Below are 19721 nucleotides of genomic sequence, written 5' to 3'. Positions count from 1 at the left end.
TACCCAAATACCTTGAGTAATGCACGCATTGGATTTTTCTGAAGTTGGTGTTTGTACGTGCGGCAGAAATTTATTTATCAGCCTCTCGTATGCTCATTGTTTGGAGCGTAGCTTTGTCTTCGGGTTCGAGAGATCTAGATCAAAGATGTCCGTAGGAGAGACTTTAAAAAAGGCAAAAACATGTGCATAAATCTGAGAATTGGCTACTAATGCCTTTCCTGCGTGAGTAATGGGCAGATTTTTTATTTATTTACCGATACTTTACGGCCTGGTCGGGCTCATGCAGGAGTGAACATAAAAACACATCAGTATTGATTGGCGTAGTTTAAAAACGCCCCACACAAATATGTAAAAGACATAAATATGTAATAGATGCAAAGAGCTCCGAACGCAAAGGGGTCCGAACAACGGTATGCATTCGTAATGTATCCAATTTTAAAACACCACTATTCAACCAGAACACACATTTCCAATACGCGGGGAAAATTCTTCTAACGATACCGAGTTCCTGTTCGTTCAGGTAACTTATTCCAGTAAGAAATTGCACGATGAAACAAAGAGAACTTTCGAATACTAATTCAGCTGATTGGCTGCCTAATATTCTTACTATGATGTCTTCTCGCTAAACGTCTGAAAGGCCCTTGGAGGTAGTATTCCCGCGACAATTTTAAGTTTCTGTAGTAAAAAAAATTTAGGCTAGAGACGACTCTGCGCTGCTTAAGTTTCTGAAGGTTTGTTCTATTATGCACATTGAGTATACTAGAGTGACGGGAATAAACAGAATCACTAAAACGCAAAGCTAAGTTCATAATTTTCGCCACTTCTCATGACTGCGATTTTTTATAGCCAGATGTGACATATGTATCCAGATACATAGGGTTACTTTATTTTTATATAGCTTTTTATCTTTTATAGTTTTCATCTGTTTCTTTTCGACATTGATGTACACTTGTGCTATTATAACGATTAAATGTGTTAGCCCACCAAATACGATTTCTTTCAAAGTGAGAGTGTTTTTTCGATTTTTTATTTGTGCTTCCGCGGCGCTTTTCTGGGCTTTTTGATTTTACAATTTTTGGTAACGGAGTATGAGATAGTTTTTATTTATTTGGTTCACTTTTAACATTTGTTGACTTTTCTGGAGGGGGGGGGGGGTTCAAATATTTGTTTTTATTAGTTATTTACTCGTCCTTCGAGGAATATCTTGAAGCTTGAGTTAAAGTTAGCTCTAGAGCGTGAATAAAATATATGTTTGTGTATAAACCTTTGGTTGATCGTGTGTGTTAGTAGTTCCTCCTCACACTCTTTCGGGACACGGCCATGATGGCGTCCTTTTAATGTAATAAAACTCAAGGGCCTGGTGTTTTGAGGGCGGATCTAAAGAAGTTAGAGACGAGTCAGTCGACCGAACAAGTGCAAACGAGGGCAGACGCAGGCGACCCTCGCGACCTAAATACATTTAGTTAAGGGCATTTAGGTATTTTGCTGTTTTCGTTTTCATAAGCAACATGTTTGTTAATTTGTTGTTAATTTTTTAGTGGTGTGTTAATTTAAAAGATTTGTTTGTTAATTTGTTAATTTGTTAATCGTTAATTTGTTTGTTAGGCTTTGTTAATTTACAAGATTAAAATATTTGTTAAGTGGTATGACTTGAATTGTAACCAAATGAAAAACAATATGGAAATGTTTTAATAACGTTTCATAAACTGGGTACGTTATTCTGGGAACGGACTAAATAGGAAAATACGAAAGCGGAAGGTTCTTTCGCCCCGGGTTGAAATGGAAAGGAACAAACGGGAAGGTTGAAATGGTAATGGGTTCAAACGGGAACGGGCCAAGTGGGAAAGGGCGAAACGGGAAGGTCGTTTTGCGCCGGGTTGAAACGAAACGGAACAAACGGGAAGGGCGAAATGGGAATGGGTTCAAACTGGAACCTCCCGCAGCGCTCGCCTCGACATGCCTCGACAATGCTTACGCTAACAACGCTGTTCCAACAAAGCGGTTCCACCCAATGTGAAAGCTGTCGGAAGGGCAGAGCAGTGAGTCGCCATAATGGGCTGCAGCGCCGTTATCCGCTCACTGCTACCGCCCAATGCATTTCAAATTTCCCGCCTTCGCAGTGCTCGCGCGCCCCCTGCCTGAAACTGCGCCAGCGGGATTTCTGTTTTTGGTCTTGCTTTAATTTTGTACGCTGGCGCTGTTTTGTGTTATTTCGAACGCGCGCGGCTGGAGCTTTTCTGCATCATTTCGACCGCGCCATTTTTTTCTTGCGCGGCTGGAGCTTTTGTGGCATTTCAAACGCGTAATTTTTTTCTTGCGTGGCTGGAGCCTTTTTGCGTAATTTCGAACGCGCTATTTTTTTTTTTTTCGCGGACGCTTTTTTCGCTTACTTATCGTAAACACCAACCCAACGAGCGTTCCTAACTAAATGAACGCGGGGGCTGCCGGTTATACACAAATTTTGTATGAAATGTACCGGCAGTTTTATTTTGCGCTAACCAACGGGGAGATGTATGACAAGCGCCAGCGGTTCACGAGATTTTAATGGTTATGACTATTTAAACCGCGTGGTTTTTGAAGCCTCAGCGTGACCCCCTGACGACGTTACATCAGGCTCTACTTGGGTCCGTTATCTCGGTGCGCCGCCTGATTCCGGCAGTCGCATCGACCGTTAGCGAGCTACGACAAGGCGAGCCCATGAAGTGCTCTGCGCTTAAAATTAACTGGTTGCGCAAGGTGTTGCACGTATACATAGCAAAACAGCTGAATCCAGTGTTTCAGACGTCCCTCGTAACTTTGGAGTGGCAATAAAATGCCCAACCTCGCACCGCTTATTGTATGGGTTCGGGGTAACTGGCACGCCCTGGTATTCTGCATTGTGGCCCTAACCATTCTTTTTTGGTGCGCAGGTCACGCTATTCTTTTCAGGACTCACATGGTCATTCTTACTGAGCGCCGGCGCATTCATCGCGTGCGAGGCCCCCGTGAGCCGGCTGGACCGGATCCTGTTCCCGCGCCGCCCACCAAGGAAAGTGGAGGCAAGCCACCCAAGCGAGGCGGCCGCCGCAAGAAGCACTGAGACACAAGAGCTGCCCCACAACCTTCACCCCAACAGGTCCCAGAACTGTCCCTCGTCCAAGTGTAATGTCCCGCGTGCGAGTGTGTTTGTTGTAATAAAGGGAGACAGTGTGTGTTACCACCTCTAATCCGCCTCCTTCCTGAGCAGCTGCTGCGGCTGCTTCTATCTTGCCAACCCCTGTCTTGGTTCTGCCACTGTTCCAACCAACCCCTCGCACTTACCGTGGTGAGGGCTAATACAAGCCGGGAGAATTCAGATATGGGGAATATCCATCCTTGATAGCGCCACGCGGCGGGAAGGAAATCCCGTGCAGTGGTATTTTGCGCTAAGGTGGCGCCTCGAACACGGGACACGGGAGGGCTATGAATAGCCTTTATCAAAGGACCTGCGAGCCAGGAAATCGAACCCGTTACATAGCGCTCAGTAGTGCAATATTGCCACAGCCATTGCGGCGAGCTGGAAAGGGCAAAACGCTCGCACAGGTCGAAAACGCTCGCACGCGACGTAAAGACAAGAGTCTTGCTGTTTACGTTTATTGCGCTCAAAGAGATATGAGAAGAGCAGGAAGAATATTGCCGCCTATTCCTGCATGCGTGGACGTTTTCCTCGGCGAAGTTCAGCGGCCACATAGGTCCCGTTGCCATTGCTAGTGAAATGACATTAAAACCTTGGTAGGTTTGTAGGTTCGTTGTGGTGGGGAAGAAAACATTCGCCTCAAGAACTCGGATGTGTTGAAGAATCCGAAGAGATGAGATGATGACGGGATGGTGACAAACAATTACACACGCATATTTACTAAAGGTATGAGAAAACCTTGCGGCCTTGGCGACTGACTGACTGGGTTACGTCCTAGGTGTCCAACCTTAGCGATCGACCCTTAGTTACACCCTAGACAGCGAAGTTTTACGTGCACTAAGCACGGAGGCTCGCTGATTTTCCAATGCTTTTAAAGATTCCAGCCAAGTCTGCTGCTCGCTATCCTGCGCGGGAGTTTGATTCCTCGCGCCCATTGCACGCCACGCAGCAGAGTCGATTGGTCAGGCCAACCTCTCGAAACAACCAATGGTGGAGCCAAACGTGCCCAATAGAATTCCCGCCGTTCGTCTCCTCTCCCAGACGTAGCGGACGCACGAAAATGCGTAAACATCGGAGAAACAAGTTTCTCATGCTTCGGGCGGCGGCCAATAGGCGTCGCAGCGCTTATAAAAGTCGCCGCTCGGGCTTAAGCGCTGTATGCGTAACCCGCTGGCAACGAGGCACGCAACTCCGGAAAAATGGCTCTTTGATGCTGTAATTGGGCACGTCCTTTCGAAGCGCCTTGAACGGCAGCCGCGCTCCCCAAAAGGCCATTACTGTGGTGGCCCCAAAGAGAAGCGGGGGTGGCAATGTTTGACCCGTATATGCGCAGCCTCAAAGCGCGTGTCTCTCACCTCCCCATCTCCCCTCCGCTGACATGACCAAAGACTTCAGCAGCCCTACAATGACCTTCCAATAAGAAGTCATCTGGTATGTTTCTACTAACATTTTTTTAGGGGCGAAGCCCCTTAGGGGCTCGGGCTATCGCCGTCTATCATCGTCGTAACCATCGTCTCATGTAGTCATGGTACTAAAACACCGGGACACTCGTTAACGTCTCGCGCTAGAACGTAACACGTACTGCGAGCGAGCGAAGCAACTTTATTAAAAATGCCTGCAGAACGATTAGCCGTCCCATGTAAGGAAGGCGTCGCCGTGACGCGGCCATTACGTCTTCCCGGCTGTCGGCGCCTCTACTCCGGCCGCGGCCTCACTACTCCCTTTGGTCGACTGCGCCAGCTGCCCCTGTTTTGGGGTGGCAGCCTCCCTCCGGTTTCACTCGGTCGTTGACTTTCGAGGGCTGCCGAGATCTGCTGGATGGCCTGGGCTTGGACTTCTTGATCGTAGCAACGCATTGCGGCCTAGAGCCGCGGCGGGATCGTTGTCATCGTTGTAGCTTGGTGCGGGTTCTTGGCACAGTCCCAAAGGATGTGAGCCGCAGTGGCTCTCTCCTTTCGGCATACACAACAAAGGTCACTTACATAAACACTCGGACATATGTGCTTCATCAGCACCGGGGTGAGTAACGAACCTGTCTGTAGTTGTCGATATATTACTGCTTCCTCACGGGTCAAGCCCGGATGAGGGCATAGTCCTTCTATCTAGTCTGTACCACTTCAAGATTTCATTGTAAGAGGTCATCCTGTCCTTGGTTTCCCACAACCACGTCGGGTCGACCGCAGTAGCAGCGGCATGGTTGGTTAGTCCTCGCCTCGCCGCGTTCGCCGTCTCGTTGTGGTTTGCGTTGCCGCGATCCGAGACACCACTGCCCATGCGCGCCGGAAATCACTTAATCACAACACACCTACTTTCACTCGCGAGATCAACCGCATGCAACACACGTGCGGCTTCACCACACACTCTTTCTCTGGCGTAGTTTTTCACTGCCGTCCTAGAATCACAGAGCACAGTCGTGCACTCGGGTCGGCGGTGGCTAGGGCAATGGCCACTTCCTCTGCTCGGTGCTCCGCTCGAGTCCGCACGCTCGCCGCCGTCCGTGTTGCACCGGTAGCTGCCCCTACAACTGCTGAGGCGAATGCTCTTCTGCCATCTGGATACTCTGCCGCAACCACGAACACTGCACCCCTGTCTTTGGCATGGAGATCGATGAGCGCCTTGGCTCTCGCCGCCCGCCGCTCCTTGTTGAACTCGGGGTTCATATTTCTTGGCCCAGGACATACCCGCAACCGTCTGCTAATTGCTTCTGGTACATGCACGTCTGTATTCTCGGGCCCCCCTTCCTTTGGCTCCAGGCCTAGGTCACGCAGCACTTGTCTGCCCGTTCTTGTTTCCGATAGCCGCACGAGCTAGGCGGTCCTCTGCGCCTCGGCGATTCCTTCCAAGGTCTTATGCACTCCCAGGGCCAGGAACTTTTCGGTGCTTGTGCAGTCGAGAAGTCCGAGTGCTACCTTGTACGCTTTGCGTATGAGCGCGTTGATCTTAGTACGCTCGCATTGCCTCCAGTTGTGGAAAGCAGCAACGTACGTAACGTGGCTTATAGCGAAGGATTGCACTAGCACGGTGAGGCTTTCTTCCTTCATGCCTGCTTTTCTGTTTGACACCCTCTTTATGAGGCGGATTGCCGTGGTGACTTTGGCCGCAAGACGGTTCACCGTCTCGCTGTTCACTCGTTTGCGCTCAATCTGCATACCCAGCACTCGGATCTTCTCTACCTCCGAGATCGTGTGACCGCCGCTCGTCCTAATCTTGATTTTCTCTTGCTCTCTCGCAGGATCGTGCGCGCCTTCCTAGCTGCCCCTTTCGGTGGAATCACCAACAGCTGGGACTTTCTTGGGGAGCAGACGAGCCCGGACCCGCCCAGCTGCTCCTCGAAAGCATCAACAGCCTCTTGCAATGCACCCTCGATGTGTCCGTCGCTTCCACCTAGGACCCATAGCGTTATGTCATCGGCATAGATGGTGTGTCCGACCTCCGCGACTCGCGAGAGCCGCTCGGCCACCCCAATCATTACAAGGTTGAAAAGTAATGGCGAGATGACCGAGCCTGGGGGGTCCCGACACTGCCGAGCTTCTTCTCTTTGAGCCGCAGGTCCCCGGCGTTGATCTTGGTGGTCCGCCCCGTCAAGAAATCCTTGATGTACGCATATGTTCTGTTGCCCATGCTTAGCCGCGACACCTGGGCCAGGATTGCAGAGTGCCTCGCTTTGTCGAAAGCGCTCTGCAGGTCTGCAAGATGGCTCGGTTGTCTTGCGTGTTGGTAGTGTCATCGAGGATTTCATTTTTTAGTTGTATCATGGCGTCCTGAGTTCCGAGCTTGTTTCGGAACCCGATGGTGGTGTTTGGGTAAAGCCCGGAATCTTCCAGGTACTTCTGCCACCTGTTCATGAGAACATGCTCCAACGCTTTGCCCAAACAGGATGTAAGCGAGATCGGCCGGAGGTTCTCAATGTTGGGTGGCTTGCCCGGTTTGGGAATCAAGATGGTCTTGGCAGCTTTCCATTGCCGGGGCAGTGACCGGGCTCGCCAGCATTTGTTGAAGTATGCCGTGAGGTTCTCGATGACCGCTTCGTTAAGATTTTTCAGCGCTCTATTCGTAACCCGGTCAGGACAAGCGGCGGATTTTCTGTTGAGATCGTGCAGAGCAGCCCTCACTTCCCATACTTCAATGTCTCGATCTAGCCACTCGTTTGCTTCGCCTTCACTCTACGAAATCGGGGGAGTAGTTGAAGAGTCCAACAGTCATTGTACTCCTGCAAGCGTTGGCGCTCTCCCCTGGAAAGCTGCGGGGAGTTGGATGCAATGTTCTCTCCCATGAGGAGGAAGAGCAAAACTGACAGCGTACTCTTCTCGTGCGCGGTGGAGTGCAGCCCCAGTTCCGCTCCCGCACCAGTGAAGAGTAAAGCTGCACATCGTCTCCTCTCTGCAGTACGAAGAGTAAAATTGAAATTTCATTCTTGTCCAGTGCGGGAGTAAGCATGGAGATGCACTCCTACCATTTACGCACACCAACTCATCAGCGATGTTTTATTTGCATACGTATACATATAAAGCACTTGTGTAAAAAGCGCCCGAGTACTTCCGCCGCGCATTCTAAACGTGCAAGAATCAGAATTCGTGTAATGGTTGCTCGCAGCGTTCAGTGACATGAATGAAGCAAGCTTAACAAAACTAAAAAAAACGCATGTCTCGATTTGGTTTTGTTTCTTTGTTTTGTTTTTTTCTCTGTCATGCCTTAGTTATCGACATTTAAAAAGTTGGCAGACTATGCATCATAAAAAGTGCGCACCACGGAGGAAAGAATACTGCGCGCCGATTTCAGCGATTACGCCGAGGGCATCCCAGCGGCGGCGCGGCGGTGGACGCCGCGTCTCCGAAGTTCAGCCCGACGAAGATACGGCGTACTACCACGACGGATTTTCCGCCACGCGATCTCGCGTCTACGGTGAAAACCGACACAGGCGGTGCACCCGCAAGGACCGGGCGAGCGACGAGCCGACGGCTGATCGCGCCAGACCGTGATGTCCCGCCAGCGCGGAACACAGGGCTGCGCTTTGTAAACAATATGCTACGACGAAGTGGACTTTCAAACAGACGCTTCATCCAACATGCATGGGAAGTTCGACCTGCCCTTATCGTCATACTTGCTTGAACAGAGTACAACGCGTGCTCGCATCGAATAGGAGAAACTAGGTTTTGAGAATTAAAGAATTCTTGAGGAAACTTAGGTTACAGTGGATCAGGACAGAAGAGCACGGGGAGAAAACGTATGACGCGGTCGCAGGCATGGGGCGACTCTCCTCGGCGAAGAGCACACACACGCCCCAAGCAAGACTCCAAAGCTCTCACTCGTTGTTATAAACATCCGGCCGCGTTCGCTGCGACGGTGGCGGTTTCATGTGTTTCGTGCTCCGGGCTTGGCCCCTCGGCAGGCCGCCGGTGTCTGTTTTCGTTTTCGCCTCTCGGCGCCAGCATTCTCCCCGCGAGAATTATCCGAAGCTTCGGAGACGGCTTTCACAAGATGGGAGGTTTGACCTGCCCTTATCGTCATACTTGCTTGGACGCAGTGCGACGCGTGCTGGCTAACTGCTTGCATGCCTGTGCGTCAGCGTTAGATCACGAACACGTAAGCAAGCCGTATATTAAAGCAAAGCTTTTTACCTCTACCCCCCAAGGGTTCTTTCGCGACCGCTGGTGTCACCAGAAAACTCCAGCAAACAAATAAAAGAATTTACTGGCACCGCCGGGAATCGAACCTGGAACTAATAGACTAACAAAGCGAGAGCCCGTTGTCTTACCGATTTAGCTACGAGCCCACGCGAAGACGGGGAAGGCAGGTGGTGTACTCACCAAGCACATCTACGGGTTTACCCCCTGCGTTCTCGCTAAATGCCACGTGAAAGCGTCACGCGACCACTCACGCCCGTCTAGCGGCCCTGTGCGCACCTTGCTCATGTGCTAAGAGTTACAAAAATTAAAGGAAGCTCACCAATGCATGGCATCTCACTTCTAGTACGCCAATGTGCTAAATCCTGTGGCCTCCAGTGTTCACGTAAAAAATCACAGCTCCTTGTCGTCCGCCCTCACGCCAAATCAAGGAATACATTCAAATACTCCTTGATAGCCAGGCCATCACTCCAAGCCGCAGCATCATGATCCTGGGCCTACATCTCGAGGCTAACACCGAGTGACGTCTCCTTGCAGCGCCTCAAAAACAGCATTAATAAAATCATACACATGATCAGGCGAGTTGCCACCAACAAGCGAGGCTTAAGGAATCCGGTACCTTTCGATTAATTGAAGCTTTTGCCCTCTCGAGAGTCACTTACGCCAACCCCCTGTGTTCTTCTCGACAAGGAAGACATAGAGATGCTTTATATAATGATTACAAAGGCGGTCGAGCAGGCCATTGGTCTTCTCATGAGTGCGTCCACACAGAGGCTGCTTAGCACGGGGCTCCACAACACGGTGTAAGAGCTGATAAAAGGCCCTCTTTCTAACCAGAAGGTTCGACTCAGAACTGCGGTGGGTAACCGCATGCTTCACCAGATTGGCTGGGCAGCCCAGTATGTCACTCCGCTTGACGTACTCCCAGACTCTTGGCGACTAAATCTAAAGATGCTCCCTTTGCTTAAAAAAATCGTGCCAATCCACCCCGTGAATGTGGTTGGAAAGCAAAGCTGTAAACGGCACCCATAACGATTACCCATGCGACGTCACTTATATTCACTCACATCGCTCTACAAATAGTAAAACCAGAGAGAAGTGAAATGCACTTAACCACACCATTTATTACTTCAAAGAGATATTCTTGATAAGGTTAAATCAATGCATGATGCATGAACGGTGTTTTGTTGAGTTGTATTGGTGTAGCACAAGAGTGGAGACTTTTTTTATAAAATTAAAGTAAGCTCCAACCCGGTGTTAGACGATCTGACTTCTCCGTCTCTGCGCCGCGGACGGAGGCGACGAGATTTGCGGCAGAGAAGGAGAAGGAGGAGAAAGAAATACTTCTGTTCAGATTTCTGAACGGCCCAGAGTGCAGCCCTGGGGAGTGATTCCTTCTTGTGTGGGCCCCATATGCAGTCCGGGCGGCCTGTGTTCTGTCCACCCGCTGAAGCTTGGTAGGTAGAGAGGGCCTGCAGAGCAGCATCTCCCATTGCTCTTGTTGGGTAGTTGACGGAAAGAGAGGAGGGTGCTCAGGGCTAAAGTCGCACACCCCGATTACAGTGCGGAGTGCTCCTACTTCTGAGCAAAATTTACATTCAGCGTCGTAGTGATTCGGATGCATTAAGTAAAGACGCGTAGGCTGTGGGAAGGAGCCCGGATTGTATGAGCCGTAGGGTAGTTTGTTGTTCTTTGGAAAGGTCAGGGTAAGGCGAAGGTACGGTCTGTCTCAGAAGGCGACAATGCTGGTTCATCCCCCTGAACGTGACAAGCGGGTGACTGTCCTCTTGCAGCTCCATAGCAGGGGGGGGGGGGGGGTAAAAGCGCAGGCTTGTTGGGTGGGCGTATTTGTTGCCCTCCATTGAAGCGTGAGGGGGTGTCCAGATGAGCTGAATGGAACCGTTTGGGGAGTGGTTTTTTATCACGCGCAGTGCAGGTCAGAACACCCAACCCGATTGGCAATTCCAGTAGGCTTGCTGGGAATCCGTGACTACCCTCCGAACCCCTGGTTGAGTGAGAGCCAGGGTGATGGGTGCCTCTTCTGCTGCCGTCATTTCTTGGGTCCTAAGAGAGGTACACGCAAGGAGGTTGGTTCTGGAGGTAGCCACGATGATGGCGTGTTGCTGCCCTCGATGTTTGGAGGCGTCTGTGTAGACAACTGCATGATCATCACGGAGGGTGGTGTTTAGCGCTTGAGCCCTTGCTTTTCGGTGACCCTCGTCATGTGAGGGGTTCATATTTTTAAGCAAAGGGAGCATCTTTAGATTTAGTCGCCAAGAGTCTGGGAGTACGTCAAGCGGAGTGACATACTGGGCTGCCCAGCCAATCTGGTGAAGCATGCGGTTACCCACCGCAGTTCTGAGTCGAACCTTCTGGTTAGAAAGAGGGCCTTTTATCAGCTCTTACACCGTGTTGTGGAGCCCCGTGCTAAGCAGCCTCTGTGTGGACGCACTCATGAGAAGACCAATGGCCTGCTCGACCGCCTTTGTAATCATTATATAAAGCATCTCTATGTCTTCCTTGTCGAGAAGAACACAGGGGGTTGGCGTAAGTGACTCTCGAGAGGGCAAAAGCTTCAATTAATCGAAAGGTACCGGATTCCTTAAGCCTCGCTTGTTGGTGGCAACTCGCCTGATCATGTGTATGATTTTATTAATGCTGTTTTTGAGGCGCTGCAAGGAGACGTCACTCGGTGTTAGCCTCGAGATGTAGGCCCAGGATCATGATGCTGCGGCTTGGAGTGATGGCCTGGCTATCAAGGAGTATTTGAATGTATTCCTTGATTTGGCGTGAGGGCGGACGACAAGGAGCTGTGATTTTTTACGTGAACACTGGAGGCCACAGGATTTAGCACATTGGCGTACTAGAAGTGAGATGCCATGCATTGGTGAGCTTCCTTTAATTTTTGTAACTCTTAGCACATGAGCAAGGTGCGCACAGGGCCGCTAGACGGGCGTGAGTGGTCGCGTGACGCTTTCACGTGGCATTTAGCGAGAACGCAGGGGGTAAACCCGTAGATGTGCTTGGTGAGTACACCACCTGCCTTCCCCGTCTTCGCGTGGGCTCGTAGCTAAATCGGTAAGACAACGGGCTCTCGCTTTGTTAGTCTATTAGTTCCAGGTTCGATTCCCGGCGGTGCCAGTAAATTCTTTTATTTGTTTGCTGGAGTTTTCTGGTGACACCAGCGGTCGCGAAAGAACCCTTGGGGGGTAGAGGTAAAAAGCTTTGCTTTAAAATATGAACCCCTCACATGACGAGGGTCACCGAAAAGCAAGGGCTCAAGCGCTAAACACCACCCTCCGTGATGATCATGCAGTTGTCTACACAGACGCCTCCAAACATCGAGGGCAGCAACACGCCATCATCGTGGCTACCTCCAGAACCAACCTCCTTGCGTGTACCTCTCTTAGGACCCAAGAAATGACGGCAGCAGAAGAGGCACCCATCACCCTGGCTCTCACTCAACCAGGGGTTCGGAGGGTAGTCACGGATTCCCAGCAAGCCTACTGGAATTGCCAATCGGGTTGGGTGTTCTGACCTGCACTGCGCGTGATAAAAAACCACTCCCCAAACGGTTCCATTCAGCTCATCTGGACACCCCCTCACGCTTCAATGGAGGGCAACAAATACGCCCACCCAACAAGCCTGCGCTTTTACCCCCCCCCCCCCCCCTGCTATGGAGCTGCAAGAGGACAGTCACCCGCTTGTCACGTTCAGGGGGATGAACCAGCATTGTCGCCTTCTGAGACAGACCGTACCTTCGCCTTACCCTGACCTTTCCAAAGAACAACAAACTACCCTACGGCTCATACAATCCGGGCTCCTTCCCACAGCCTACGCGTCTTTACTTAATGCATCCGAATCACTACGACGCTGAATGTAAATTTTGCTCAGAAGTAGGAGCACTCCGCACTGTAATCGGGGTGTGCGACTTTAGCCCTGAGCACCCTCCTCTCTTTCCGTCAACTACCCAACAAGAGCAATGGGAGATGCTGCTCTGCAGGCCCTCTCTACCTACCAAGCTTCAGCGGGTGGACAGAACACAGGCCGCCCGGACTGCATATGGGGCCCACACAAGAAGGAATCACTCCCCAGGGCTGCACTCTGGGCCGTTCAGAAATCTGAACAGAAGTATTTCTTTCTCCTCCTTCTCCTTCTCTGCCGCAAATCTCGTCGCCTCCGTCCGCGGCGCAGAGACGGAGAAGTCAGATCGTCTAACACCGGGTTGGAGCTTACTTTAATTTTATAAAAAAAGTCTCCACTCTTGTGCTACACCAATACAACTCAACAAAACACCGTTCATGCATCATGCATTGATTTAACCTTATCAAGAATATCTCTTTGAAGTAATAAATGGTGTGGTTAAGTGCATTTCACTTCTCTCTGGTTTTACTATTTGTAGAGCGATGTGAGTGAATATAAGTGACGTCGCATGGGTAATCGTTATGGGTGCCGTTTACAGCTTTGCTTTCCAACCACATTCACGGGGTGGATTGGCACGATTTTTTAGTTCGTTCGTTCGTGCGTGCGTGCGTGCGTGGAACTAGTTTTTATTTCGGGCGGACATCACAGCTGCGGCGGCGCAGAGGCCGATACCGGAACTATGTGTACTGCGTAGCAATGCGCGCGCAATTGGCCGGGGCCGCCGGAGTGCAGTCGCTGCCCATGCAGGCTTCGACGACCTTGGATTTATCTACCGCACGAAGAAACGCTGGCGGGAAGTGGAGGTAAGCCATTAGTTAACCTGGTATTCTTATGTGATGTATTTAGCGAAGCAGAGTTGCTCTCTAACTTCGGTCCGCGGAAGCGGTTAGCCCTAACGTTTTCGTGACTCATTTTGACCGTTGCTTAGATTTGAAGGGCGGCATTTGTACCCGTATGCAAACAGCGTCGAATCTTGCACCGTTTCAATTACAATTGATTCGTGAAGTGTTGGTATCCTAGCCAAATGTTTTCGCAGGTAAGAAGCACGGTCGCGCGAGTAGTCGCAGCGCTACCCTGTACAGTCGCGTGCGATTTGAAGGTAATCGCGCGAACATCGACCGACCACTACGATACCGCCCTCGCGCGGCTTCTTTTACTGCGCCTGGTTCCTAGTTTACGCATTCTTCTCTCCCTCGGTCGCTGTTTAATCAAGCAGACATCACTACCGCGGCAAAACCAATAATCCCTTCCTCTTTTTTTATCGCGCACACAGCGTCGACGTCCCACTTGTATCTTACAGCTGTTCTCGAAAAGGTGCGCACAAACACATCGACAGCAAATAGTGGGTATTGATAACAATGGCTGCTATCGCTGCTCACGATAACCAAGAAGAAAATGCACAATTGATTACAACAACACACAATCGCCACAAATCGGAAAGGGTGGTTTACTAGCAGCGGGAGTGATGACTGCTCGAAGGAACAGCGAGCGAGGGAGAGGAGAATGCATAGACTAGGTCCCAGGCACGCCGAAAATTGCCGCGTGGGGGCGTTATCGTCTTTATCGGTCGAAGCTCGCGCGATTACCTTCAAATCGCACGCGACTGTACTCTTAGCTCGGCGGCTAGGGTTAGAGTGGCTGCCGTGCAGTAGCTGTGGCTACCTGCGCGGCTCCAAAGAATTGCGTACAATAGGCTGAGTGTGAAGAGCGCGTCTAGCGCGTGGCAGTCACTAAAATTACAATAATTTTAGTGACCACCGCGCGTACAGCAGCCGACTGAAATGCTGTTCAGACAGGTTTTTTGCGTTTTGATTGAGGGCAGGATGGACGGAAAGGGGACTTTTCGGGGCGTACGCCCCGCACTGTTAAAGGGTAACTACATGCGTCTAAGGCGATGAGCGACGCGAGAAACCTCACTCAGTGTGTACGGAAACAGGTATTGTGGGCGACACAGACAAGCGAAAATTTTTTGCACAGGCTGCTGATGGCGGCGACTGCGGCAGACGGGCCGTCGCCTTTGCGGCTTATTCCCGGCCAGAAGCAGCCCACAAGCGAGCGGAGCTACGACGACGAAGGGCATTGGCAGGAATGTATTACTTTTTTTCGTTTGTCGCTGTCGCCCACACTGTTTGCTGTGCCCATTGCATTACTTTTTTCGCGTCGGTTGTCGCCGTCGCTGCACGTGGTTACCCCTTTAATTTTCGAGCGTTCTGATCATTCAATAACGAGTTTATTGGTTCTCATCAAATGTTGCGATCTGCAGCGTGCATGCAACGAAGCGTACTCGAGAATGAAGAAACCAGTAGCTATATGACCCATTAGCAACTTTTCCACGCTGGAATTGTGAACGTATAATGGGCCGTACGTTGCAGTCGGCTGAGGACAAAATCCAATGCAAATTCATCAGCGTTTATAACCTTACAAAACGAGTTATATTTCCTTAAATTTTGTGCAATGTTTTATACCGGTGTCAGAGTGGCCGGTTTTAGTAAGGACTTGTCTTGGAAAGAGATTAAACTGTTTAATGACAGGAAAACTGATTACATTGCGTTATGGGATCGGGGAATTGGCACGGAGAACGTCCGTCGCGATGCGCGGCGGTGGGGCGACTCCCTGCGCACGAAGTTCAGTTTACCCTCGCAAGCGAAGGTCCGAAATCCGAACCACTCGTACACAGCACGTATGAACGCGGGCGCCGCTCGGGGCCGCGTGATGGTATGTATAAACACTGGCGGCGACTCGGGGAGGCGTTGGCGGCGTAAGCTGTGGCGGTGGCGTATACGCTGCAGGGCCGTCTTCTCCGCTTTCCGTTCGTTCTTCTATTTTCTTTCGTTCGTGGGCCCCCAGCGAATTCTTCGTAGCCCCTGACACGACCTCCCTTTAGAAGGATCTGTCCCCAGGTCCTTCACCGAGTTGGCGTCCGATGGAGCTTTCCGCGAGCTCTGTGGGTGTCCGCGTTGTTTGACGTCCGTTCCTATCCAGAGACGCAACTGTGCACAAACGTTTGTGCAGTTGCTCGATGCTGGCGTTTTTTTTTTTCGTTGCTCCGTATAAACTTCGTTTAGTGGGAGTTCGTTTCGAAGAGGTCGGCGAATTTCAAACTGACTTGATTTTTGCGTACCGTGGGATTCGTTTCGTCGGACGTGAACTTGGGAGCACTTACGGCGTTGCGTTGGTCACGTCGCTTCCGTCGGCGATTGAGTCTGTGTAGCTTCTTGCGGGTTTGATGCGCGTGGGAACGTTGGCGTGCGTTTCGTCTGGTGGCGAGATGCGTTCCGTGAAAGTCGCGGAGTTCGGTGCGTTGAGGGCGTTGTTTGGCTCGAGGTGTGCGTTTCGTACGGTTCGGGAGCCGTTTGTTTTTTCGTTCAGCCTGCGGTGGCGTGGCGTTATCGTGAAGTGGCGCGGCTGATCGGACAAATTCGTTGCGACTCCTTGCTCGCCTTCGCCGTGGTTGCCCTCGGAAGCGAAGCTGTTGTGGGAAAATGGGCGTAGTTCGCCTCGTCCATTCGGTTCCACAATCTTTGGCGTCGTAGGCGTGGCTTCCTCGGTAGGGCATTCGATGCCTATGTCTGGGTCGGTCTCGTTCGTTGTCGTTCTCGCCGTCTCCGTGTCGTCGCTGAAGCTCTGGTCACTTGCCGGTTGTTTCGAAAGTGGTGCGGTAGGCATTCCTCTCGTGCAAGTAGGCTCGATGGCGTCTCGTTTGCCTGGTGCCCGTACGCTCACGGCTGCATCCTCCTGTACCATGGTGGTGTTTGTCGGATGAGTCTCGATCGGAGCAGCGGGGGCCGGGGAACTTGTACGTTCCGGCTCGAACGTGCCGCGTGCGCTGGGTGCGTAGTTGCTCGTAGACGGGTTCACCTGCGCGAGTGCGATGTCGTTCGTTGGCTCAACCAGGGCTGGAGCAGCGGGTGCCGGAGAGCTCGTACGTTCCGGCTGGGTTGAACCACGTGCGCTTGGCGTTTCGTTTCTCGTGGCAAGGTTTGTTCCTGCGGTTGTTACGTTCGCTGGCCAAGTCCGGAAGGCAGCAGCGGGATCGGAGGATGTCATGAATAGCGTTTCCTCCGAGCGTGCTGGCTTTGTCGCGTTCCGTGCGTCGGGCGTTTCGTTGGTCGTGGTCAGCGCCTCTGGTCTGGGTACGATGTCGTTCGTCGGCGGTACCTGGACTGGAACAGCGCGTGCGAGGGTTGTCGTGCGTACCAGCTCGGGTGCGTTCCGTGCGCTGTTCGTTTCGGCTGTGGTGGTGAGCTCCACCAATCCGGGTTCGATGTCGTTTGTCACCTCGGATGCGTTTCGTGTAGTTTGCGTCTCGTTCGTCGGGGCCATGTCCACCAATCCGGGTGCGTTGTCGTTGGTTGCGTGGACTGGGGCCGGGACAGCATGTGCGGAAAATTTCGTATGCACTGGCTCGGTTGCGTTCGGTGCTCTGGGCGTTTGTTTCGTGAGCTCCACCAATTCGGGTACGGTACCGTTCGTGGGCAAGGTCTGTACGGAAGAAGCGGGTACCAGGTACGTGCTGCGTTCTGGCTCGTGCGCGCTGAGTACGTTGCGCGTCTCGTTGCTTGTTGCCGGGAAGACCTGTGCGTGGGTGATGTAGCTCGTCGGTTGGCTCGTTGTCAGAGCAGCGGTTGTTCGCGATCTCGCCAGGAATTCACTGACCTTCGCTTGCGTTTCCGTAATCGTGGCGATCACCTGGGAGAGGTCCAGTGAGCGGGCGGTGCACCGTTTTGCATGCGTCGTTTCGTTCGTGTGCGTGCTGTTGTGCGTGCTGCGCGTCTCCGGACCAAGGTGTGCGTCGTATCGTTGAAGGCTTGCCGCTGGCTCCGGCACCGTGGGAAACGTGTGGCCGACTCTCGCCAGTTGTCTCCGAAGACGTTCTCGTTCTTCGCGCAGCCTCCTGTTCTCGAATAGCGCCGCTTGCAGGTTCGTCTGCCATTTGTCGTCGTAGGCAGCCTGAAGTATCGTTGGCACATTCGATCGTTTGGAGAGCTGGCGACGTTTTTCGTTGTCCTCTAGGAGACGCGAGACGATGTCGTCCTTACGGCCAGAGCAAGGGAGCCCTCGTGATCGTAGTTCGTTCACCAACTGCTGCTTCTTCGTTGAACACAGGACGTCGCGTTCCGTTGAAATCAGGAGCCGGTCGATCACCGTTGACGTGGAGTCCGTCGTTGCCCCTCGTCCGCGTGCCGCACTCTCGTAGTCGTGGTGCAGTTCGTCCGCGTCGTGCGTTCGTTCCGTGGCCTCAAATCCTGATCCTGTCGGCTGCGCCATGTCAGAGTGGCCGGTTTTAGTAAGGACTTGTCTTGGAAAGAGATTAAACTGTTTAATGACAGGAAAACTGATTACATTGCGTTATGGGATCGGGGAATTGGCACGGAGAACGTCCGTCGCGATGCGCGGTGGTGGGGCGACTCCCTGCGCACGAAGTTCAGTTTACCCTCGCAAGCGAAGGTCCGAAATCCGAACCACTCGTACACAGCACGTATGAACGCGGGCGCCGCTCGGGGCCGCGTGATGGTATGTATAAACACTGGCGGCGACTCGGGGAGGCGTTGGCGGCGTAAGCTGTGGCGGTGTCGTATACGCTGCAGGGCCGTCTTCTCCGCTTTCCGTTCGTTCTTCTATTTTCTTTCGTTCGTGGGCCCCCAGCGAATTCTTCGTAGCCCCTGACACCGGGAACGATAGCGGGGTGAACAATGGATGCTACGGACACGTAAGCACTAATGGGTTTGGGGCGCAGTGCGTAGGCAGACAGCTGTAGGACGCGCTGTCTGACATGACATTGGCCAAGACACAATGAGCGTGGCTGCATCCAAGGTCACCGCACATTCGCATCTAGACTGGTGACTGCGCCAAGCAGTATTGCATTTCAATACGGGTTCAGTGCGTGCTCTCGGCGCAAAAACTAATCTATCACCCAATGAACTTCATTTAACTGTCAAACTCGTTATTATTTTTTTTTTCATTGTAGAACTCATCTCTGCTGTCTTGCTCTTTCTGCCTATGTAGGAACCATGGGAAGACGCTACTTGCCCGAAGATTTTTTTTTTTTTTGATAGAGAAAGTGAGAGCGCCGAGGCGTCAGCAGGAGTGGCCGTCGCATTCAAGACACTTCTGCTCACATCTTTGGACATCGTGGATGGGTTTCCATTGCTGCTGTCTGTGTTTTGGCTGTTCAGTGCGTAATACGCTTCAAAGTCTAAGCGCACCTTCTTGCTTCTGTAGACGTTACTTCGGCTGAAGCACCGGTGCCCTGGTCGGTACTGTTCTGAAGGCCCCCACCAACATTATGAAGCAGTCAGCTCGAACGTGTTTGTTTTTAATACCAAGTTATGCCTTTTTTAAATCTTACTAGCGCATCCTCATTTGAGAACCACCCGCCTAAAAAAACCCAGTGGGAGTGTTTCCTGCGGTTTCCTGTTGTCCCACCAACATATATCTGTTCCGGAGTTTCCGTGTCAATGGCTTTGTATCTTTGTGTTGATTTCAGCTTGTAATGCGTTAATAGTAATCCAAGCTGAATTGTTTTAGTCCCAGATTTTTGTTTCGCAAAATTTATTTGTAGATGTTTTTAAGCTGGCTTTCCAGTCCATGTGAAGCACTCACTGATGTACTAAGGCCATTTTGTTTTATGTTAACACTGTTAACTATTCTCCCACTGGTGTATTTCTACTGAAGCTTTTCGTGCTAATGCCAGTACCTTTTTATTTGTGGATGTTAACGTCATTTTTATTGTCTTAATTTAATGTTTGTATTTCAGTGTTTCCAATTGCTTTGCTGCATTTTCATTTGTGAATTTTTATTATATGTATCCTAAATAGGCGCTACGTATCCTGTGTGCATGTGAAGTAGGAACCGTTTTTATGCTGTGATAGTTTAATTCCAAATAAATTGCTTTGTGTGAAATTGCAGAATGAACCGATTGTTGCGGTATTTTTTTTTTAATAAAGTCTGACCTTCTTTTTTCTTTTTTTTCCATGTTTCAAAATAGCTTGTCCTGTTTTGTTTGCTGGTAACTGCCG

At 51.3% G+C, this 19721-nt stretch overlaps 1 pseudogene; it reads left to right on the top strand.

The window, feature by feature from the left end:
• Positions 1 to 6542, top strand: part of LOC144172677 (nose resistant to fluoxetine protein 6-like) — a 250733-nt pseudogene extending 244191 nt beyond the window's left edge.
• The last annotated feature ends 13179 nt before the right edge of the window (positions 6543 to 19721 follow it).

This window comes from Haemaphysalis longicornis, unplaced genomic scaffold (assembly GCF_048455015.1).
Source record: "Haemaphysalis longicornis isolate Haplotype H1 unplaced genomic scaffold, Haemaphysalis longicornis Haplotype H1 scaffold_25, whole genome shotgun sequence".
Taxonomy (NCBI): Eukaryota; Metazoa; Arthropoda; class Arachnida; order Ixodida; family Ixodidae; genus Haemaphysalis; species Haemaphysalis longicornis.
The sequence above is the reverse complement of the archived record's forward strand: the minus strand, read 5'-3'. Positions and strand labels throughout refer to the sequence as shown.